The sequence below is a fragment of the Macaca fascicularis genome, chromosome 7 (genome assembly GCF_037993035.2).
Source record: "Macaca fascicularis isolate 582-1 chromosome 7, T2T-MFA8v1.1".
In the NCBI taxonomy this organism is placed as follows: Eukaryota; Metazoa; Chordata; class Mammalia; order Primates; family Cercopithecidae; genus Macaca; species Macaca fascicularis.
Window position 1 is genome coordinate 134,446,425 of NC_088381.1, and position 24,381 is coordinate 134,470,805.

At 37.7% G+C, this 24,381-nt stretch overlaps 1 protein-coding gene across 43 annotated transcripts in view; it reads left to right on the forward strand.

The window, feature by feature from the left end:
• GPHN (gephyrin) overlaps window positions 1-24,381 on the forward strand; it is a 734,620-nt gene that overhangs the window by 105,656 nt on the left and 604,583 nt on the right. The window lies entirely within an intron of this gene.

Below are 24,381 nucleotides of genomic sequence, written 5' to 3' on the forward strand. Positions count from 1 at the left end.
TTGCAATGTCTGGTACTGGTTTATCCTTTGCATATTTAGTGCTTCTTTCAGCAGCTCTTGCAAGGCAGGCCTAGTGGTAACAAAATCCCTCAGCATTTGCTTGTCTGGAAAGGATTTTATTTCTCCTTTGCTTATGAAGCTTAGTTTGACTGGATATGCAATTCTGGGTTGAAAATTCTTTTCTTTAAGAATGTTGAATATTGACCCCTAGTCTCTTCTGGCTTATCGTTTCTGCTGAGAGTTATGCTGTTCATCCGATTGGCTTCCTTTGTAGGTGACCTGGGCTTGCTTTCTGCCTGCTCTTAACATTTTTTCCTTTATTTTGACCTTGGAGAATCTGATGATTAAGTGTCTTTGGGTTGATCTCATGGAGTATCTTAGTAGTGTTTTCTGTATTTCCTGAATTTCAATGTTGGCCTGTTTTGCTATGTTGGGGAAGTTCTCCTGGATAATACAAAAAGTGTTTTGTAGCTTGTTTCTGTTCTCCCCATCTCCTTCAGGTACTCCAGTCAATCGTAGATTTGGTCTTTTCATGAAGCCCCATATTTCTTGGAGGCTTTGTTCATTCCTTTTCATTCTTTTTTCTCTAGTCTTGTCTGCATGCCTTATTTCTGCAAGGTGGGCTTCAAACTCTGATATCCTTTCTTCTGCTTTGTCGATTTGGCTATTGATAGCTGTGTATGCTTCACGAAGTTCTCAAGTGGTGTTTTTTCTCTCCATCAGGTCATTTATGTTCCTCTTTAAAGTGGTTATTCTGGTTAGCAGCTCCTTTAACCTTTTATCAAGGTTCTTAGCTCTTTGCATTGAGTTAAAACATAGTCCTTTAACTCAGCATAGTTTTTTATTACCCATTTTCTGAAACCTGTTTCTATCACTTCATCTGTCTCATCCTGTGTCTTGTTCTGTGCCCTTGCTAGAGACACATTGTGATTATTTGGAGAAGTGGCAGTCTGTCCTTTCAGGTTTTCAGCATTTTTTCTCATCTTTTTGAGTTTGCCCAGTTTGATCTTTGAGGCTGCTGACCCATGGATGGGTCAGCTGTTGTTGATGGTGTTGTTGTTGCTTTCTGTTTCTTTGTGTTTTGTTGTTGTTTTTTCAGTTGTCAGGTCCCTCTTCTGTAGGGCTGCTGCAGTTTGCTGGGGATTCACTTCAGGCCCTATACATGTGGTTTGTTCCCGTGCCTGGAGATGTCACTCAAGGAGGCTGCAGAACTGCAAAGATGGGTGCCTGCTCCTTCTTCTGGTATCTCTGACCTTGAGGGGCACCAACCTATGCCAGTAGGATTGCTCCTGTATAGGGTGTCTGACAACCCCTGTTGGAGGGTCTCACCCAGTTAGGGGTACGGGGAACAGGATCTTTTTTTTTTTTTTTTTTTTAAAAAAAAAGATGAGGTCTCGCTATGTTGTCGCCAGGCTGGAGTGCAGTGGCACCATCTTGGCTCACTGCAACCTCTGCCTCCCAGGTTCAAGCGATTCTCCTGCCACAGCCTCCCAAGTAGCTGGAATTACAAGCGTGTGTCACCACGCCGAGCTAATTTTTGTATTTTTGGTAGAGACGGAAACCAGTTTCACCATGTTGGCCAGGGTGGTCTCGATCTCCTGACCTCTTGATCCACCCGCCTCGCCCTCCCAAAGTGTTGAGATTACAGGCGTGAGCCACCATCCGCGCCCTGCCGAACAGGACCTATTTAACAAAGCACTTTGTCCATTGGTGGAGGGGTTATGCTTTACGTGGGGGAACTGCGTCGTCTGGGCTTCCTGGATTCCTCAGAACCCCCAGGAGGAAAGGCTAAGTTTGCTGGTCTGCAGAGACTACTGCCACCCTTTTCTCTAGGGGTTCAGGTGCAGGAGATCCAGGTTCTGTCCTTGAACCTCTGCCTGGAATTATTAGAGTTCCTGCAGTGAAGCCCCTCCCAATGAGGAAGAATGGATCAGGGTCACGCCTGAAGGGGCCGCTCTGGTCGCAATCTGCCACAGCCAGTGGGGGGCATGTCTTGGGACCAAGCCGTGCAGCCTCCCTGATTCTAGCAGGAGAAAATCACAGCCTGGCTATAGAGATGGATGCTGCCCTTCCCTCACCCAGGGAGCTTAGCATGTTAGGCAGTTGTGAGTCCCAGTGCTGGCTGCTGCCCCTACCCCAAGGAGCTAAAATGGCTTAGACAGCAGACAGCTGCAGCTGTGGTGCTGGTTGCCCCTCCTCTGGGGAGCTCAGTAGGCTTCAGCAGATTCCAGCTGAAAGGCCATTGAGAATCTGCACAACTCTGGGGTTGGGACCCCCTAGGGCCCGGTGGCATGGGTTTGCAAGTCAGATCTTCTGATCCATGGGTTGCGCAGTTCTGTGGAAAAACCACAGTTTGCCCAGCTGGGTGGAATGCCCACTCACTGCCTCCCTTGGCTATGGGGAGGTTGTTCCCCTGCCCCCCCTGTGGCTCTCAGGTGGGCTGCCATACCGCACTGTTCTTCCTTTCTCTTCATGGATCACATGAGCTTTCTGGTCAGTTCTGATGAGAGAACCTGGATACCTTTATGGCTGGTGAGGGATTCACAGTTTTATTATGGTTCTTTTTGATGGGAGCCTCCAAACGTGGCTGTTTCTACTCTGCCATCTAGATAGTCTTAATCAGATTAAGGAATTTCCCCTTTTTCCTAGGTCGCTGAAAGTTTTTTTTTTCATAAATGGATATTGAATTTTATTATTTTTTAATTATTGAAATTATAGTATTTTTTTCTTCTTTGAAAGAGAAATACATATGTAGTGAATTACATTGACTGCATTTTTGAAATATTAAACCTTCCATGTATTCATTTCAATCACTTAGCTGAGATACATTTTGTAATAACTGGCTTTAATGTGCTAATACTGTGCTTGGGACTTTTGCATAAGTGATTATAAAAGAGATTATCTTCTAATTTTGTTTTTGGCTTGTGTTGATATCAAGGTTATTTTGGGAGGGCTAACATTTTTCTGTTTTCTGGTAGAGTTTCTAAAAGCTTGGTTTTATTTCTTCAGTAGATATAACTGGTGGTTTTTTTAAATTTTCAATCTTTATTACATTTTTTTCTTGTGTTATTGTAGTGGCTAGGATCTCTAGTACAATATTGAATAGAAGTGGTTTGAGTGAATATCCTTGGTTAGTTGAGAATTATTAGGATGATAGCCTTCAATGCTATAATGTTATAAGCATTTTAGGTGCTAGGTGTTATTTATTGGCTACTTTTATTCATAAAATTTTCATGAGTTATTATTTTTTTTTTTTTGGAGATGGAGTCATGCTCTGTTGCTCAGGCTGGAGTGCAGTGGCACAGTCTTGGCTCACTGCAGCCTCTGCCTCCTGGGTTCAAGCAATTCTTCTGCCTCACCCTCCCGAGAAGCTGGGATTACAGGCATCTGCCACCATGCCCAGCTAATTTTTTTGTATTTTTAGTAGAGACAGGGTTTCACCATGTTGTCCAGGCTGGTCTTAAACTCCTGACCTCTGGTGATCCACCTGTGTCTACCTCCCAGAGTGCTAGGATTACTGGTGTGAGCTACTGTGCCCGGCCGAGTTTGTTAATCATACATTTGTGTTGATTTTTTTTTTTTTTTTTTTTTTTGAGACATAGTCTCGCTCTGTCACCCAGGCTGGAGTGCAATAGTGCGATCTCGGCTCACTGCAAGCTCCGCCTCTCGAGTTTACGCCATTTTCCTGCCTCAGCCTCCCGAGTAGCTGGGACTACAGGGGCCCACCACCACGCCCGGCTAATTTTTTGTATTTTTAGTAAAGACGGGGTTTCACCGTGTTAGCCAGGATGGTCTCGATCTCCTGACCTCGTGATCTGCCTGTCTTGGCCTCCCGAAGTGCTGGGATTACAGGCGTGAGCCACCACGCCCGGCCTTGTGTTGAATTTTTAAAGCAAATTTATCTATTGAGAAAGTTATATAGTTTTATCCATCAGTCTGTGTAAAGATGGTAAAATGTTAATCCAATATTGTATTTGAGGGATAGTATCCTTTCTGTATACTACTGTATTCATTTTCTGTTTTTAAAAGGATTTTTGCATCTCTACTCATGAAAGATACTGGTCAGGGTCTATACTTTTGTTTTCATTTAATGTCTTTAGTCATTTGATTTCAGGATTATACTGGCTTCATAAAATAAGTTGAGAATTTAAATAGTTGACAGAGTTTACCAGTCATATTATCTGTGGCTAGAATCCTGGGTTGGAGGGTTTTGTTTATGTTTCTATTGGTGGTAGGAGAGTAGACATGACATGCAATAAACTGCACATTTTAAATTTATAGTTTTGTATATTATTCATTGTGAAATTGTAACTACATGGAAGATGGTGAAGCTATCCATCACACTCTACAAGTTTCCCCTCAACTTTTTTTTGTGATTCTGGGTAATCTTTCCCTTTTGTTCTCCCTTATTTCCATCTATCACCAAACTGGTATTTTCTTTTTCCCATGATGATCAGTTTGCATTTTCTAGAGCTTTATGTAAATAGAATCTTACAAGAGAAAGTCATTTTTTCTGGCTTCTTTCACTCGGCGTATTTGGAGGTTTTTCATATAAAGTTTATTCTTTTTTGTTGTTCATTCATATTCCATTACATGAATATATTCACTTGATCATAGACATTTGATTGTTTCTAGCTTTAGGCTATTACAAATAAAATGACCGTAAATGTACATGTATAAGTCTTTGTATAGACATTTACTTTTTTATTCATTTCAGTCAATACCTGTGAATGAAATGGCTAGATCATTGGGTAGCTGTATGTTTAACTTTTTAAGAAACTGCTAAATTGTTTCCTAAAGTGGTTGTTCTCATTAACAGTGTATGAAGGTTCAGTTTTTTCAGATCCTCACCCCCATTTGTTATGTTTGGTCTTTTAAATTTTAGCCACTGTAAAAGGTGTCTAGTTGTATCTTATTATATTTTTAATTTGCATTTTCCTGTTGACCAATAATAATGTTGAACATATTCTCAGGTTTTTTATATTCTCAGGTTTTTTGTTTTTTTTTTGGTACCATATGTATATCTTTTTTTGGTGAACCGTCTATTCAAACCTTTTATCCTTTTATAAAATTGAGTTTTTTCCTTATTGTTGAGATTTGAGAGTTCTTTATATATTCAGAATGCAAGTAAGACATATGCTTGTAAATATTTACACACAGTCTTTGACATCTTTTCATTCTCATAACAGTGTCTTTCACATCTATCTTGAGACTTATTCCTAAGCATTTTTATATTTTGCATGTTATTTTAAGTGGCATTTTTAAAATTTTCATTTATTTCCATTTGTTCGTTGGTAGTATGTAGAAATACAATTGATTTTTGTATATTCACCTGGTATTCTGCAACTATGCTAAACATACTTACAGCTCTAGCAGCTTTTATGTAGTTTTGGGAGCAAATAGGGTCCTGATAGATGGCTTTCTGGAAGGAGTACAAGGACCCTTAGGGGCCAGGTTAGGAGATGTAAGGAGATTCCCCGGAATTTGATACTCAGTGTTTTTGTCCAAGTGTTGGATATAAGGAGTGGGTGTGAAGAGAATCACCCCACTGCCCTACCTGTTAATGAATGTTTAGAGGTTAAGCAGAGGGTTCAGACAAGCTGCCTAAATGGTTCTTTGGTTGTTGTTCACACTCACCCATGTGATAGAAAAAGGAAAGGTTATCTTGACAATGTGGTAGTAAGTATGTGCCTCTAGTCAAAAGGCAGTATTGCTATGGCTGCATAAAGGATCCCTGAGGCTGAAGTAATATATGTCAGCAGTGAGGATACAGACCTTTAGGTAAACTAATGTATTAGTCCATTTTCACACTGCTGATAAAGACATACCTGAGACTGGGCAATTTACAAAAGAAAGAGGTTAATGGGCTTACAGTTTGATGTGGCTGGAGCGGCCTCACAATGATGGCAGAAGGCGAGGAGCAAGTCACATGTCTTACATGGATTGAGGCAGGCAAAGAGCGAACTTGTGCAGGGAAGCTCCCATTTTTAAAACCATGAGACCTCATGAGAACTCATTCACTATCATGAGAACAGTGCAGGAAATACCATCCTTCCCAATAATTCAGTCGTCTCCCACTGGGTTGTGGGAATTGTAGGAGTTAAAATTCAAGATGAGATTTGGTGGAGGGGACACAGCCAAACCATATCATTCTGCCTCTGACCGCTCTCAAATCTCAAATGTTCTCACATTTCAAAACCAGTCATGCCTTCCCAACAGTCCCCCAAAGTTTTAACTTATTTCAGCTTTAACTCAAAAGTCCACAGTCCAAAGTCTCACCTGAGACAAGGCAAGTCCCTTCTGGCTATAAGCCCGTAAAATCAAAAGCAATTAGTTACTTCTTAGATACAGTGAAGGTACAGGCATTGGATAAATACAGCTGTTCCAAATGGGAGAAACTGGCCAAAACAAAGGGGCTACAGGCCCCATGCCAGTCCCAAATCCAGCAGGTCTGTCAAATCTTTCTTTCTTTCTTTCTTTTTTTTTTTTTTTGAGGCAGAGTCTCGCTCTGTCACCCAGACTGGAGTGCGTGCAGTGGCTCAATCTTGGCTCACTGCAAGCTCCGCCTCTCGGGTTCACACCATTCTGCTGCCTCAGCCTCCTGAGCAGCTGGGACTATAGGCGCCCACCACCACGCCCAGCCAACTTTTTTTTTTTTTTTTTAGTAGAGACAGGGTTTCATCGTGTTAGCCAGAATGGTCTTGATCTCCTGACCTCGTGATATGCCCACCTCAGCCTCCCAAAGTGCTGGGATTACAGGCGTGAGCCACCACGCCCGGCCAGGGCTGTCAAATCTTAAAGCTCCAAAATGATCCCCTTTGACTCTATGTCTCATATCCAGGTCATGCTGATGCGAGAGGTGGGTTCTCATGGTCTTGGGCAGCTCCACCCCTGTGTCTCTGCAGGATACAGCCTCTATCCCAGCTGGTTTCTTGGGCTGGTATTGAGTGTCTGTGGCTTTTCCAGGCACACAGTGCTTTCGGTGGATCTACCATTATGGGGTCTGGAGCATGGTGACCCTTTCTCACAGTTCTATTAGTTTGGAACCCCAGTAGGGACTCTGTGTGGGTGCTCCAACCCCACGTTTCTCTACTGCACTGCTATAACAGAGGTTCTTCATGAGCACCCCACCCCTGCAGCAGTCTTCTGCCTGGACATGCAGATGTTTACATACATCCTATGAAATCCAGGTGGAGGTTCCCAAACCTCAGTTCTTGACTTCTATGCACTCGCAGGCTCAACACCACATGAAAGCTGCCAAGACCTGGGGCTTGAACCCTCTGAACGCATGGCCTGAGCTTATGCTGGCCCCTTTCAGTCATGGCTGGAGCAGCTGGGATGCAGGGCACCACCTTTCTGGACTGCATGCAGCATGGGGACCCTTGATCTGGCCCACAAAACCATATTTTCCTCCTAGCCCTTTGAGCCTGTGATGGGAGGGGCTGCCATGAAGACCTGTGACATGTCCTGGAGACATTTTCCCCATTGTCTTGGGGATTAACATTCAGCTCCTCATTACTTTTGCAAATTTCTGCATCTGGCTTGAATTTCTCCTCAGAAAATGGGATTTTCTTTTCTTTCGCATTGTCAGGCTACAAGTTTTCCAAACTTTATGCTCCGTTTCCCTTTTAAAAGTGGATGCCTTTAACAGCACCCAAGTCACTTCTTGAATGCTTTACTCCTTAGAAATTGCTTCCACCAGATACCCTAAATCATCTCTCTCAAGTTCAAAGTTCCACAGATCTCTAGGGCAGGGGAAAAATGCTGCCAGTCTCTTTGCTAAAACGTACAAGAGTCACCTTTGCTCCAGTTTCCAACAAGTTCCTCATCTCCATGTGAGACCACCTCAGCCTGGACCTTTTTGTTCATATCACTATCAGTGTTTTTGTCAAAGCCATTCAACAAGTCTCTAGGAAGTTCCAAACTTTCCCAGATTTTCCTCTCTTCTTCTGAGCCCTCCAAACTTTCCCAATCTCTGCCTGTTACCCAGTTCCAAAGTCACTTCAACATTTTCAGGTATCTTTTCAGCAGTGCCCATTTTACTGGTACCAGTTTACTGTATTAATCCATTTTCACGCTGCTGATAAAGACATACCCGAGACTGGGCAGTTTATAAAAGAAAGAGGTTTAATGGACTTACAGTTCCTCATGAATGGGGAGGCGTCACAATCATGGCAGAAGACAAAGAGGAGCAAGTCACCTCTTGGATGGCAGCAAAGAGAGAACTTGTTCAGGGAAACTCCCATTTTTAAAACCATCAGATTTCATGAGACTCATTCACTATCATGAGAACAGCACAGGAAAGACCTGCCCCCATAATTCAATCACCTCCGACCAGGTTCCTCCCAGGACATGTGGGAATTGTGGAGTTACAATTCAGGATGAGATTTGGGTGGGGACACAGCCAAACCATATCAACTAGCAACCTTGTAAGTTAGTTTGCTTGATCACGTGACTGGCTGCTCAAAGCTGAAAGCAAGTACAAAGCCTACTGAAAATACAAAAATTGACTGGGTGTGGTGATGCGTGCCTGTAGTCACAGTTACTTGGGAGGCTGAGGCACAAGAATCACTTGAACCTGGGAGACAGAGGTTGCAGTAAGCTGAGATCGTGCCACTGCGCTCCAGCCTGTGTGATGGAGTGAGATTCTATCTCAAAAAAAAAAAAAAAAAAAAACCACTAAAAACAAAAGGCAAAACCATGTTTATTGGTATATGTGCCACTTTCTCAGTTTGTGTCCTCTCATCCTGCCATACCCCCCTTTACTCTGACATTAGCTGCCTCAAGGAGAAAACTAAGTGCCCTGGGGAAATTTTAAAAATGAGGAGGGACCCAAACTTTCATGGCTTTGTTGGATACAGGTTACCAGGTCACCATCGTTGGTCCCATGTGGGAAGGGAAAGCTGAACACAGGGCTTGCCAAAAGGGCTGAAGACGAAGGGGAAGAGCTACAGTAATATTTCACCTCCTTGAGTGAGGTTGCTTTCCAAATATCAGAAGCTACTTGAGGGAGGAAACAACTCCAGGGTTTGGACACCAACCCTGGAGCGAGCAGCCAAAGGAGAAAAAAAGCCTACACAGTGCTCCTCATGTCCTTATCATCCTTTTCCATTCCCAGTACTCTCTGCTCCCCACATTTTCAACCTGGAGATATTACAGGCATTTTGTGGCCATTGTAAGCTGTCACATACCAACACTCTGTAGATTGTCAAATTTATGAATGTACCATTTCATAATTTCTGGAAACATATGTTTTCTCTCAGTACAGTTCATTAATGTGGCATAAGACATGTTTACTGGCAGACTCAAATATCTGTATTTCCACTGTAATAAGAGCTAAATTACCATAGCCCTTGACATATGCCTATGAGACACCTTGGCCCATGGTTTAGTATGGGAAGACGTATCTGAATTCAACTGCTAGATTTGAAGAAAGTTTAACGTGGGAAATGATGTTAAATTGACCTTGTGGGTAAAGCCCTTGGACTGATTTGAGGTACAGAGTTTACTCTATTAAATAAATGGTTGGGCCTGGTTCACTGATAGCTTAAGTGAAAAGCTAATGGTGTCCACTGGGTGGCAGCCACCCTCCAGCTCCAAGGACAGTCTAAAAGATTAACTGGTAAGGGCTGATCCAGCACAATGGGCTGAATTAAAAGCCATTTTCTTGGACCAGGGGTTGAGAGACTTCAGTCTGTGTGCCATATCTGGCTACAGCCTGTTTTTCTACTGCTCTTAGTTTGGGAGGATTTTTATATTTTTTAAAGCATTGGGGGAAAAAAAGAAAACACACTTGAGACTGTGTGGGGCTTGCAAAGCCCAAACTATTTACTATCTGCTCTTTTCAGAAAAAAAGTTTTCTAACTCCTACCTTAGACAGTATTCCTAAGGATTAAGTTATGATATCTTTTTCCTGTGTGTTGGGCTGTTGCCAGTTACTTCGCTAGGGTAATAATAGTAGATTACAGACACACCCACCCCTCTATGGAGAGATAAGCTAAGAACTGCCAGTTGGAAGGGCTGGGTCACTCATGTTGATGCCTAGAGTAAGTGCCTGTTTTATAATTAGTCTAACTGGAATCAAGCTGCTGGTCAAGCCTGCACTTGTTAGTGTCTTTCAATCTGGAAACTTGTCTTTTACTTTTTTTCTTCTTTTTGAGGCAGGATCTTGCTCTGTCACCAGGTTGGAGTGCTGTGGTACGAGCTGGTCACTGTAACCTTGACCTCCCCGGCTCAAGCAATCCTCTCTCCTTAGCCTCCCATGTAACTGGAACTACAGACACACACCACCACACCTCACTAATTTTATAATTTTTTTGTAGAGACGGGGTCACACTATGTTGCCAAGGGTCTCGAACTCCTGGGCTCAAGTGATCCTTCTGCTTTGATCTCCAAAAGCGCTAGGATTACATGCATGGGCCACCATTCCCAGCCATTGTCTTTCATTTTTGGAAAATTTTCATATATTATTTACTTGATCAGCCCCTCCCTCCTTTTTTCTTGTTTTCTTTTTCTGGAATTTCTGTTTGGATGTTAGAGTTTCTCAATTTCACCTCCAATTTTCTTAACTTTTCTTTCCTATTGTCTGCGTTTTGTGCTACTTCTTGGTAGTTTCTTTTCCCTACCTTTGTTTCCAAATCTTCTAATGCGTTTTGTGTTTCATTTACATTTTTAAATTCCAAGAATTCTTCCTCCAATGTCTGTTTTTAATAATATCGTATTCTTACGTCAAATACACAATGTGTCAGTCTCCCTCTAGTAAAATTACAGTGTGGTTTTTAAAAGACTCTTCTGTTTTTTCATTGTTTATTCCAAAATCCTTTTTGTTTGTTACTGCATTTAGTTTAATCTGTGCTATTTATGATGCAAACTTTCTTCACATATCTTGTGATTCTTATATGCAGATTTATATTTAATAGGGAGGCAATAAACATGACTTGGCTTTTCTGTGTAATAGGACAGGCCTTGTAACCCAGTGGACTTCATTGCAGGGTTGTTAGGTAGATATCCAGAGGTACTCATAAATGTCACTAACATAGGGTATTTTCTCTTGGGCTGTTTAGTTCTTTTGGAGAAAAACTTTTAACTTTCTACCTGAATGGTATAAACTTGTCTGGCAGTGTTCTTTTAGCCATGTGATGGAAAAGTCTGGGATTCTCACCATTTAGTATGTTAACTTTCAATTAATACCCCTGTTTTTCACAAGGTGCCTCTCCTGTACCATCTATTATGCTTACATAATTATAGAGAACCAGAATCTGTTTAGCAAGGGTTGAAATTTATGTTCTATCTTATAGATAGGAAAAGTGAATGGAGCCTAAAATGCAGATGTAAGTGCATAAAAGTTATTCTGTTAATTCTTTTCTCTATATTAAATATGATGTTTTTCCAAATTTTGATGTTTTATTTGAAGCCATAATAAACTTTGTTCTAAGGCATTTGGATTCATTAAAGTAATCGGTTTTATTTTATGAAACATTCTCATTCTGATCAAGATTTTCACTGAAGGATGAAGATGTAACAGAAGTGCTAATAGTAATATATTTGAGTTGGTTTTTAGGTAACATGTTAGAAAGAAGATAACTTAATATTTTGAGGATATTTTCCATTTAAATAAAAACAGCAAGAACCGATGTATTAAATTGAATGCTGTGGTTCTAGTTATTGTTTTTCGGATATATTTAATAATTTCTAATGTCTTTTTGGCTTAACACTGGACCTCACAGCTAGGTAATGAGGATGGATGTAGTATATTCGCCTTTCTGTGAACGCCATACCATAGGATTTTTTCAGGATATTTTTGTAGTTAAGAGGATAGCATATGAATTGAATGGTAGATAATTCAATTTGAGGTACTTGTAACTGAATTGGATTCATGTCTATTGGAGATGAGATTCTCATGGAAAATCAACAACTGATAATGTAAATGAAGAACTTTGTGATCCCACAGATTACAAAAACCGTGCAGTTATCATTTAGATTTTAGGTTTTGACTGCCAGAGATTTGCTTTATTGGGAATGCCTATATTTCATTGTTAGGATTATTATAATTGACTATAGATATTTTATATAAAATATTCTCATTTGGGGGAATAAAGGATATATAGCAATATATGACTCTTAAAATTGGTATAAATCTAATTAGTACCCATATAATTACCACTGAACTTAAGAAATAAAACATTACAGATAAAATGGAAGTCATCTGTGAATCTCTTACCTATACCATTTACCTTTATCATTCTCTTCCCAATAGTAACCCTTATTCTGAATTTGTTGTTTTATATTCCCTGCTTGTTTCACAATTTTATTCTTCTTCTCACATCCAGAATAAATGTAGTCTTGTTTTGCATATCTGAAACTATATTTGAATAGTATCAAACTGGATTATGCTTTTTTTTTTCCCCTCAACATTGTTTCTGAGTTACATTCATTGATGGATCTAGTTCTTTATTTCAACTGTTGAAGAGTATTTTATTGCATGAATGTATCATAATTTATTATTAATTCTCTATTGCTTGTTTCATAATTTTTACTTTTGTGAACAGTGCTTCAAAGAATCATGTATAGGTGAAAATTTCCTTGAGGTATTTATTTAGGTATAGAATGGCCAGCATATAGTATATAAACTTTTAAAAATTTTACTAATTTTTTGAATTGTTCTTTAAAGTAGTCCCATCAGTTTACTCTCTCATGAGTAATATATGAGGTTTCACAAAGACTTGATATTGTTAGACTTAAAGTACTGATAATCTGATGTGTCTATATTATATGACATTGAATTATTTTGCATTTTTTGTATTAAGAAATTTTTTAAATGAAGAACAAATTATTTGTTCTCTCTTTGTCTGTTTTCACTAATAATGGTGTGCTTCTAATAACCTAGTCTGTTTTCCCATTAGTTCATAGTTTTATTAAAGAATCTCTCTTCTACCTACCGTTAGATACACCACCCCATTAAAGTTCATTTAGTTAGGTTTGTTTTGTGCTAAGCAACTAAATAAAAAATGGAATGTTTTTGTTGTCTTTTTGTGTCCTAAAAAGAGTCAGTCAGCTCTTGGTAGAGGAGAGAATTGAGCCTGGTGTCTAGGTGATAACAGTAGAATAATGCAGTGAGAGAGTGAAAAATCAGGGATCTAAGTTGTAGAAAATTCAGTTACTAACAGCAATTAACTGAATAAAGAAAATGCAAAGTTATGAAAAACACCATTACTTTGATTATATTATCCTTATAGAATACAGTCATTCATTGCTTAATGATGGGGATGTGTTCTGAGAAATGCCTTGTTAGGCAATTTTGTCATTTACAAACATCATGAAATATGCTTACACAAACCTAGGTGGTTTAGCCTACTACCCACCTAGGCTGTATGGTATAGACTATTGCTGTCAGGCTACAAACTATACAGCATGTTACTGTACTGAATGAATATTGTAGGCAGTTATAACACAATGGCAAGCATTTATATATCTAAACATAGAAAAAATGCAGTAAATATGTGGTATGAAAGATAAAAAGTGATATAGGGCACTTACCATGAATGGAGCAGGACTGGAGGTTGCTTCAGGTAAGTGAGTGAATGGTGAAGGCCTAGGACTTTACTGTACACCACTATAGATTTTTTAAACAGTGTATACTTAACTACACTAAATGTGTTAAAAGATATTTTTCTTTCTTCAGTAATAAATTTACCTTAGCTTACTTTAACATTTTTAGTTTATAAACTTCTTGACTCTTTTATAATAATGCTTAGCTTAAAACATAAACACATCGTACAAAAATGTTTTACCTCTGGTAGGCATATGGCTCACACCTATAACCTCATTGCTTTGGGAGGCTGAAGCAGGAGGATTGCTTAATCCTAGGAGTTTAAAACCAGCATGGGCAACATAATGACACCTTATCTATACAAAAAAATAATTTAAAAAATGAGCCAGGTGTGTTGGTGCAACCCTATAGTCCCAGCCACTCTGGAGGCTAAGGAGGAAAGATTGCTTGAGCCCAAGAGTTTCAGGTTGCAGTGAACTCTGATCTCACCACTGCACTCCATCCAGCCTTGGAGACAGAGTAACCCCATCTCAAAAAAAAAAAAAAAAAAAAAAAAAAATTATATATATATATATATAGTATATATACACATATACACACGTATATAAATATATACACAAATATACACATATGTGTGTATGTATATACACACACGTGTGTGTTTTTTATCTTCAGTCTATAAGTTTTTTTTTTCTATTTTATCTTTTTACTTTGTAAACTTCTTTGTTAAAAATTAAGACACAAACACTCATTAGTCTAGGCCTACACAGGGTCAGGATCATCAGTATCACGGTCTTCCACCTCCTTGCCTTGTCTTAATAACACCCATGGAGCTGTCATTTTCTGTGATAACAACACCTTTTTCTGAAATACTGCCTGAAGGAACTGCCTGAAGCTGTTTTAGTGTCAACTTTTTTTTTTTTTTAATAAGTAGGGGTACACCCTAAAATAATGATGGAAAACATAGTATAGTAAATGCAAAAACCAGTAACATAATCATTTATTACCATTACCAGGTATTATGTCATGTACCTAATTGTGCTATACTTTTTTGTATATGATTGCCACTGCGGTAGGTTTCTTTATCCCAGCATCACCACAGTCATGTAGCAATACCTTTTACTGCTACTTTATGATGGCTGTGACATCACTAGTTGATAGGAATTTTTCAGCTCCATTATAATTTTATGGAGTCACCATCGTATATGCATTTCATTATTGACTGAAACATCACTATGCAGTGCATGACTGCAATTATACTCTATTATCTCCCTTCTGGGTCCTGATTTTTAAGGTAATTTGAAATTATTTTTTCTGCCTCTCTCTGTTACTATCTGAATTGCTTCCTAAGAAGATTAAGTAAGAGTAAGGACTTTTTCCTGGATATTAACTGTAACATTAGCATGTTATTTTAATTAAATTGGTTTATTAAATATAATGATATAGTTAAATATTGATGGGGGAAGGGAGTAGTCTGTATTACATCCAGAGGAGGGATGGTTCTACTGGAACTTACTGGACAGCTAGATGACAATATGAAGATGTAAGGAATGGGGAAGAGAAGAAAGGGACAAGATAAGAGATGCTGAAAGGTATTCTTAATAGACTTAAGTATTTTACTTGGGTTATGCTCTTTTCTATAATTTTCACTGTCTCATTAGAAGTAGAAAATTTTATAAGTAGAGAATTTAGTAGAAGAAAGGCAGGTAATGTTGTTGAGATGTGTAGGGTCAGATCTATCCTGAAATAAAAAGAATCTGATCACATTTCCTTAGTGACTTAAAATATAAAAACACTAAGGGCGATAGAAATAAATGTCAGAAGCAGAAATTGGAAGAAATAAAGAATGGGAAGTTTAATGTTGGCGATTGGTCATCAGAATCCTATTGTTGTTATTTTTATTTATTTATTTTTTGAGACGGAGTCTCGCTTTGTTGCCCAGGCTGGAGTGCAGTGGCGTGATCCACCTCCCTGGTTCACGCCATTCTCCTTCCTCAGTCTCCTGAGTAGCGGGGACTACAGGTGCCCGTCACCATGCCTGGCTATTTTTTTTTTTTGTATTTTTTAGTGGAGATGAGGTTTCATCCTGTTAGCCAGGATGGTCTCGATCTCCTGACCTTGTGATCCGCCTGCCTTGGTCTCCCAAAGTGCTGGGATTACAGGCATGAGCCACCGTGCCCAGCCATCAGAATCCTATTTTAACTTATATTTGTAGATTTTCTTGTCATGCCAGTTAATTACATAGTCTGTTTCTGGTATTTCCTATATTGACTTGATCATAGCTGTCACTAACAAATACTTTTATCTTCAGCCTATTTAATGTGTTAATTTTTTTTTTCTTATATTTTATGGAGTGTTTACATGATCCCCTCTTGCTTAACTTTAGTGGACTGTCAGGATTATTGTCCCATGCCCATTTTGCCTATGGTTTTTCTTTAATTGCAGTCGTTCTTTTTTAACAGTGTTTATTTTAGCTCAAAACAAATGTATTTATTATTCTTGATTTTCTTTATTATTACTGAATAACTTCATGTAATTTTTGTTTTTTCCTCACTAGGTCTTTATTTGCAAATGATACTTTTAGATAAGTTTGTATGAGCCTTAAAAAGCTCTTTTTAGGTATAATTAAAACAAGATAGCACCTTTATTTTGAGTATGTAAATAATTCTCTTTCATAGATGCAAAGCTAGCTTGTGTTTGCAGAAGACAATATTGCCATAGTGAAGTAATTTTAAAGTAAAAATTGACAACTAGACTAGGTGTGTAGGAGGATTTCTTATTGTATTAAGGCTAATACTGTGCTAAGTATAATATTTTTTATTTTTTGATGAATTATGTTATAAATTAATTTTTATTAGTATTTCTACTTTACATATTTTCTATATTAGAGAAATTTCCCACTAAAGAATCATCATTAACATTTTTCTGCAAGTGATTTCTGAATCTATTTCTAACCCTGAACAGTTTCTTATCTCTTATTGACTTCTAAACATTCATTTTTTTCTTTTTAAATCTTGCTATTGCTTCAAATTCAGGTTGTTGGAGCTCTTTATTATCCTTCTCTTCTGCTACCTTGTTCCCAATCCAGCTACCCCACCTAATTTCCTATTTATATCATTGGTATTATTATTTTTCTGATCATTAAAATAAATGTTTGTTGAAATTTAGATTTTAATCCTGCCAACTCTGAGATCTTTGGGAAATTAAGTTAATCTCTTCAAGTTTCATTATCTTGTCTATAAAGAGGGGAGAGCAATGTTTCATGACATGAGATTGGCAAAATGACTAGATTAAATGAGATAATGTAAGTGATGCACTTGGAACAGTGCCTGTCTCAGCAAACGATAGTTGCCCTGTAGGTATTTGGGATCAAAAGCTCATAGTTTTTTTGATACCTTTCTTTTCTAAACCCTCTGTATTGCATTTTTCATCAAATTTTGATAATCTCAGCTTTATAATGTTCACATATATTTGATTTTATTGTATTCTCTTAGCTGAAATCTTGACAGGCGCATATTTGCAGTACATTAATGTAAAAGTTGACTTCCTTACAGATTTGTTTTCGTACTTTCCTTCCTTATAATAGATATATTTTTTCTTTTTTGAGTTGGAGTTTTGCCCTGTCGTCCAGGCAGAGTGCAGTGGCGTGTTCTCAGCTTACTGCATCCTCCTCCTCCTGGGTTGAAATGATTCTTCTGCCTCAGCCTCCTGAGTAGCTGGGACTACAGGTGTGTGCCACCACACCCGGCTAATTTTTGTGTTTTTAGTAGAGATGGGGTTTCACCATGTTGGCCAGGCTGGTCTCGAACTTCTGACTTCATGATCTGCCTGCCTGGGCCTTCCAAAGTGCTGGGATTACAGGCGTGAGCCACTGTGCCTGGCCCTTTATAATACATTCTGTGTATTCCAGTCAGATACCTTTTTCTAATATTCCACGTTTGTTATTCCATGTATCTGCTAAGAAGGAACAACAACAACAACAAAGGAATTGTTCCTTATTGTGTTATTTTGCTTAATGGAACCATTCATTCCATCCAGTTTGGTCTACTTACTCAAAGGCTATTACCATTCTTCTTTCTGGGCCCTTGCTTAGGCCAGGCCTTCTTCACAACGTCATTCAAAATGTATGATGTTTCTTGTACTTATTTCCAATTTAATTGTATACTGCCTTGTGTAGTTCTTATATTACTCTTTTCTGTCAGTATTAAATTGAATCATACACTGTCACATCATAGTTTTGTTTTATTTTCTATTGTAATTTAACTTCCCAATTAGGCCATTTTCTTTTCTAAGGTGTACATTCTCTTATACTTCTTATCTTCTTTGAATTCATTTTGTTATTCTACATATGTACTTCAATTTCTTATCAGAAAAATAGCACAATTTGAGTTTGAAATTTACTTTTAAAATTATAATTAATGAACATAGTACTTTATTAAAGATTCAACAAAAAGTGTTTTATTTAACTGGTAGGCAAACTGTTTCTTTCCTATTTCCATAAATTAGTTTTACCAATCTTTAACCTTACATAAATGGAATTTTGCATTTTACTGTGTACCCTTTGTGTTTTGCTTCATTTTAGTTTTTTTGAGATTTATCTATATTGTGCTATATATAGTAAGTACTGCATTCTTTTTCATTGCTGAATAGTATTCCAGTGTATGTGGATTTTATAATTTTATACATTCTCAGTTGAAGGGACAGCTGGATTTTAAATAATTTTTTGCTGTTATTAATAGGGTTGCAGTGAATATTCCTGTACAGATATTTTTGGTTAGCTACATTTTCATTTCTTTTGAGTAAATACTTAAGTGTGACTTGCTGGATTATATGGTAAGTTAAACATCTTTGTCCAGACTGTCACAAAGGTGATGCTGTACTCTTCCCATTGTATCCCATCAGATTGCTTATTATTTTGGGTTTCTCTCATTACTAATGATGTTTAAAAATTTAAATGTAAGACTTGAGACTGTCAGACTACTAAAAGAAAACATTGCAGGATGCTTTAAGACATTGGTCTGGGAAAATATTTAGTTTCTGGATTTTCTTTCTTTTTTTTTTAATGATATCTATCTCTGTTTAATTTCACATTCAGGTCATGAAATGTTTTCCTGGTTTTAAAATTATTTATATGTGTTCTTTTGTATCTTATAGAGATCATTATTATAAACTCATTTTCAGATATTTGACATATTTTCTTTTCTTTGGAGTCTGTTACTGGATAATTACTGTGTTCTTTGGAGGTGTCATGTTTCCCTGCCTTTTCATATTTCTTGTTCCCTTACATTGATATTTGCACATCTGGTGTAACTGTCACTTCTTCTAATTTTATGGAGTAGCTTCTGTAAGGAAAGACTTTTTCCTGTAGATGTAGCTATAATGTTTGTTGAGTAGAATGTTTTCGCATTGGTTCTAGGTGATTGCAGTGGTGTAGTTTTTGTATGATTACTTCAACTGGAATCAACAACTGCAGTGTCTGTGATTTCCTTAGTGGCTTAGCCTGCAGTTGTTTGTGGAGATTGTGGTGAGACTTTGGTGGGGAAGGAGTCATCAGGCAGACTGATCCTCAGGCCTCTAGGTGTCACATGCGGGCACCAGCAGTAGTGGTTGTGTGTCCTGGGTGAGCCAGTCTTCAAATCCTAGATGGGGAGCCACTGGTAGCAGTGACAGGCCCTTCCTGATTGCCCCTCACATCCCTGGGCCGGGCTACACAGATTCTGGTAGTGGTACTGGTGGGTGGGTCTTCAGGTGCCCAGGCATCGGTGTGTGTTGGCGACTGGCCAGTCTGGCTGGTCCCCAGGCTCCTGGGTGAGGTGTACAGGAGCCAGCTATAAGATTGCTGTTTTTTCAATTAAATATTAAGAGCCTGTCTTAAGCTGTGTGGTGTGGCCTTCTTCACTCCTGCTGCTGATTTACCACCATTGTTTATTAGATTGTGACAAGCTCACTAACGACTATTAGATATGTACCTGTTTTTACTGTATATTGCTGTGTAACAATGGTGGCTTAAAACAGCAATAGTTTATTATCTCTTTCAGTTATATAGGCGGACTGGATGTAGGCTGATAGATTTGTATCCGTCTCATGTGGTGTCTGCTGGATAGCTGGGGCATCTAAAATGGCCTTACTCACATGGTTAGCAGTTGGTGCTTGTTGCCAGCTAGAACTCAGCTGGATCTGTTGACAATGTTCACATGTTCTCTTGAATGTGGGCTCTTTATATGATTGTTTGGGCTGTCTCACTACATGGGACCTAGATTCTAAACAGAAGTATTATAGGTGACCAATTGGTAGCTGCAGTTTTCTTAAGACAAATCTTTAGACGTTACACGGCCACATTCCATTGGTCAAAAGAGGTCATAGAGCCATTTACAGGTGTGGGAAAGTCATGCTGAAAAAGAACACGTGGGATGAGATAATATTGTGGCCCTTTTAAGAAATATAATTTACTTAATTTGAAATTTCCTGTGAAATTTTGAAACTTACTTTGAAACTTTGAAAGAGTATTAGCAATTTTCCAAATAGTTTAACTTCATTATTAACCGTATTCAAACTTCACAGAAGCCAGTATACAAAGGGAAATCCCAGATTTAAGTGATGAGTTTATATACCATTGTTTAACTGGCCTTCTGAGTGATCCTGCGTGATTGATAATCTACACTACTGTCTCTCTAGCAGAAGACAGACTCGGTAAGGAAATGTTTTAAGTGGGTGTAATTCTGATATCTGCCACTACAAAAACAACAACAAAAAAGCAAATATTTCTTCTTATTTCTTACCAGTGAAAGAAAGGAGTGAGGCATACTGGTATTCCCAGCATTGTGATACTCAAAATGTCAGTTTTTAAGGCTTTTGTGTTTTAGGGAAACACTCAAAGAAAAAATTTATGTGAGTTTTCAGGCTGTTTACTTACATTCTTAAGAAAAAGTGACTATAGGCCAGACGCGGTGGCTCACACCTGTAATCCCAGCACTTTGGGAGGCCGAGGTGGGCAGATCACGAGGTCAGGAGATCAATACCATCCTGGCTAACACGGTGAAACCCCATCTCTACTAAAAAAAAAAAAGAAAAAGTGATTTTAGATCTTTTCAAAGATTTGTCTAATGTGTATTTGTTCATATTTTAATTTTTAAATGTAATTTCTAACTGGTAAATTTTCCTTAAAATATAAATTGCTCCCTGGATATTTGTTCATTATTTTGCAAAGTAAAAACCCCATTACAGTTTCATTTAATAAATATTAAGTACAATATTGGGACCCCTTATTGGCTTATATAAATCATATAAACAGGTAGCTGTTTATAGGATTCCTTTATTTTAGCTGCCAGTAAGAAGCCTGCCATGATTTTTTTGTGTCTTTGAATTCCCTATCTTACCTGCCAGCTCTAGTATCTATTATTGGTAGCGATAAAAAATACTGACAATATAGAACAGATTGAATTTTCTTAAATTTATCACATAGATGTATATACCATATGACCTAAAAAAGTTAATGTGATTACAAAGATAGCTAAATTTATACTCAGTCAGCAGATTCCTTTGTTTGGCTGTGTCTCCAAGATAAAAATAAAATAATAAAATAAAAAACTATAGTTGAGTTATAATATTTTACTGACTGAAATTTAACTTCAGCCAAGCTTTAAAAAATTACACAATTTATATCAGTACATCTTTATATTATGCTCTATAGATGACTCTGTGATAAGTGTTGAATATGGATTTCAGAGGATCCCAAATGACACACACACATACACATTATTGTATTAAAATGTCAGATTGGTAAGGACCCTGTAGAAATCAGGATGCTTGCAACATGGATTTCAGCAAAGTTTCTGAAAAGATAATAAACAAACAAGCTGGTTTGTAGAATATATAATAAGGCTCTAAAAACACAATTCGGTTTTAACGTGGCCAGTTGATAAATTGCCAAATAGTAAATAATCTGGATTTTCTATTATCTTGATTTTTAACTATTTTGATTCAGGTATTTCTTTGTAATGAAATTTTTGGCAAATTAAAATTTCACAACACTACTCTTAGAACAGGATATAGGAATTTCCTCAGTTAACACCTGGACTCCTTTGTCAGATCTAACTGTAGTCGTAAGTATTTGCCTTGGTTACTTTGATGCTGCAGTCCTTGGTATGTACGATTTCCAAGGAATTCAAGAATAAGTTTAAGAATATTGTCACTTTATTTAGCTTGGTTCTTCAATTCATTGGATATTGATATTAAGATTTTGGTCTTTAGAATATAGGGTGTGACTTATAGTTTGACTTATAGTTAATAGGTTATACATGGACATACTTAAATCTCTAATGATATGCCTTTGCACTTAGGATAAAATGCAAAATCTTTGCAGTTATGTAACCCGGATTTTTAAATTTCAAGTTAGTTATCTTTACAAATTTTGATATCTTTCCACCTTATAATAAACATGAAACATTAATAGATTCAGGGAATTAAATCTTTTTCTTAAGAAGATAAGACCGGGCACGGTGGCTCACGCCTGTAATCCCAGCACTTTGGGAGGCCAAGGCGGGCGGATCACGAGGTCAGGAGATGGAGACCATCCTGGCTAACATGGTGAAACCCCGTCTCTACTAAAAATACAAAAAATTAGCCGGGCATGGTGGCAGGTGCCTGTAGTCCCAGCTACTCGGGAGGCTGAGTGAGGCAGGAGAGTGGCGTGAACCCGGGAGGCGGAGCTTGCAGTGAGCCGAGATCGGGCCACTGCACTCCAGTCTGGGCAACAGAGCGAGACTCTGCCGTCTCAAAAAACAAAACAAAACAAAAAAAACAAGAAGATAAGATTAAAATTTTATCTCATCAGAAAATATAATTTTAGGGTACTAACCAGTAAAATATAGATAAGGAATGAGACAACCTATAGATAAGCTTTACCTGCTTTATTAAGTCTAACGCATGCTAGAGACTTTTTTATTCTTTGAGTTTCAGGAAGTTAAATTAGTTCCTGTATCTCATAAATAGTATTATAGTTTGTGAGAAAGTTCTAATTTAACAAACACTTAAAAGGACTACCATGTTTAAGGCATTTTCCTAAGTTCCAGAAATATAGTGTAGCTGAAAAATCAAAATCATAATGTATATTGTACATTATGAATATGTATAATACAGTGTAATGGGTAGAATAATGGAGGCATGCATAAAATACAGTGGGAAAACTGGTAAGTATGAGGTTAATTTTGTTTGTTGCTCTCTGACAGAAATCTTAGAAAGTTAGTGGCCTTTAACCCTCAGTACAACACCAAGGTCCATTGGATTCTGACTTACTTTTGAGTTTCTGTTTTTGAGCAATTCTGAGAATTTATAAGGATTGATATTTTATGACTTTTATTATTTTCTAGGGCTCTTCCAAAGAGCAAAGAGAAAAATTGTTTATTTCTGTATATATATATGTATTTTTAAATTTTATATTTACCACCTAGATCTGTTGGGCCTCTTTATAAATCTGTGATATGTTTTTGTATCATAATGTTCCTGTATTTTCTCTATCTTGAAACATTTTGCTGTTTTATTGTTATTAGAATTATTTCATCATTACTTATCAGCTATCTTCAACTGTTCTTAAATGGGAGGCCGAGGCAGGTGGATCACTTGAGGTCAGGAGTTTGAGACCAGCCGGGCCAACATAGTGGAACCCTATCTCTACTAAAAATACAAAAATTAGCTGGGCGTGCTGGCACTTGCCTGTAATCCTAGCTATTCAGGAGACTGAGTCAGAAGAATTGCTTGAACCAGAGAGGGAGATGTTGCAGTGAGCTGAGATCGCACCATTGCAATCCAGCCTGAGGGATAAGAGGGAAACTCCATCTCAAAACAAGAAGAACAACAACAACAAACAATGAAATAAAATAATAGGAAAATGGGAGAATGATGAAATCATCTAGAACGGTAAATGCAGTAGTTGAATAAATGGTCACTATTGCTTTATCTTTTAGTTTTATCAAGTTGCCCAAAATATTACATGCTTTTTCATGAGTATATAAATAAAAGAAGATGAGAGACCCCATCTTTGTGGCCTCCTTTTACCTTTCATTGAACACAGTTGAGAATTCAGAATTTTTAATTTTCTTTTTTTTTTTCAAACTTTTTTTTGGTGGAGGGTAAATTTTCCCTTTAATTCTTCTTTTCCATAATGACAAAGATATGAAAGTTGACAAAAGACTTTAATATTTACTAGTCAAATCAGACATCAGATTAGAAGCAGATTCTCATAGTGAGTCATCAGATGACACTACCCAAGATGCATTTCTTCAGACAGCTATCAATGTGTGAATAATGTATTTCTCAAAACAAAAAGCAGGTAATAATATTCACATTCAGTTAGTGAAGAATGAGAAGGACCTGCTCACACAATATTTTGCAGAAAGAACCTGGACCATCCCATTTTGCTAAAAGAATAGGTAACATATTCTTTAATCTTTTTTGATTTTGTGCTCAGGTTTATTATATGTGGTTCCTAAGTGGACAAATACTGAAGGCAAATATATATATATATATGCATAGGTGACTAGAAGGAAACAGATAATGTAGAAATGAAAAAAGTATTAATTGGTAATTATAAGTGGTGTTATAAGTGTAAAAGTGAAACTTGTGCAATTATCTAACAAAGAAGATGGCCATTTTCTCTTCATCAAAACTATAAGCTAAAGGTTTAAAAAAAATTCATCAGGTGTGCTGTATTTTGATGATGTCAGTTCAAGAAGAACCAGAATAATGATAAGTTGGATCCAATTAGGGATGTATTTGACATCTGGAATCAATATTTACAAATATTATCTCTGGTTCATACATGACAATTGATGAAG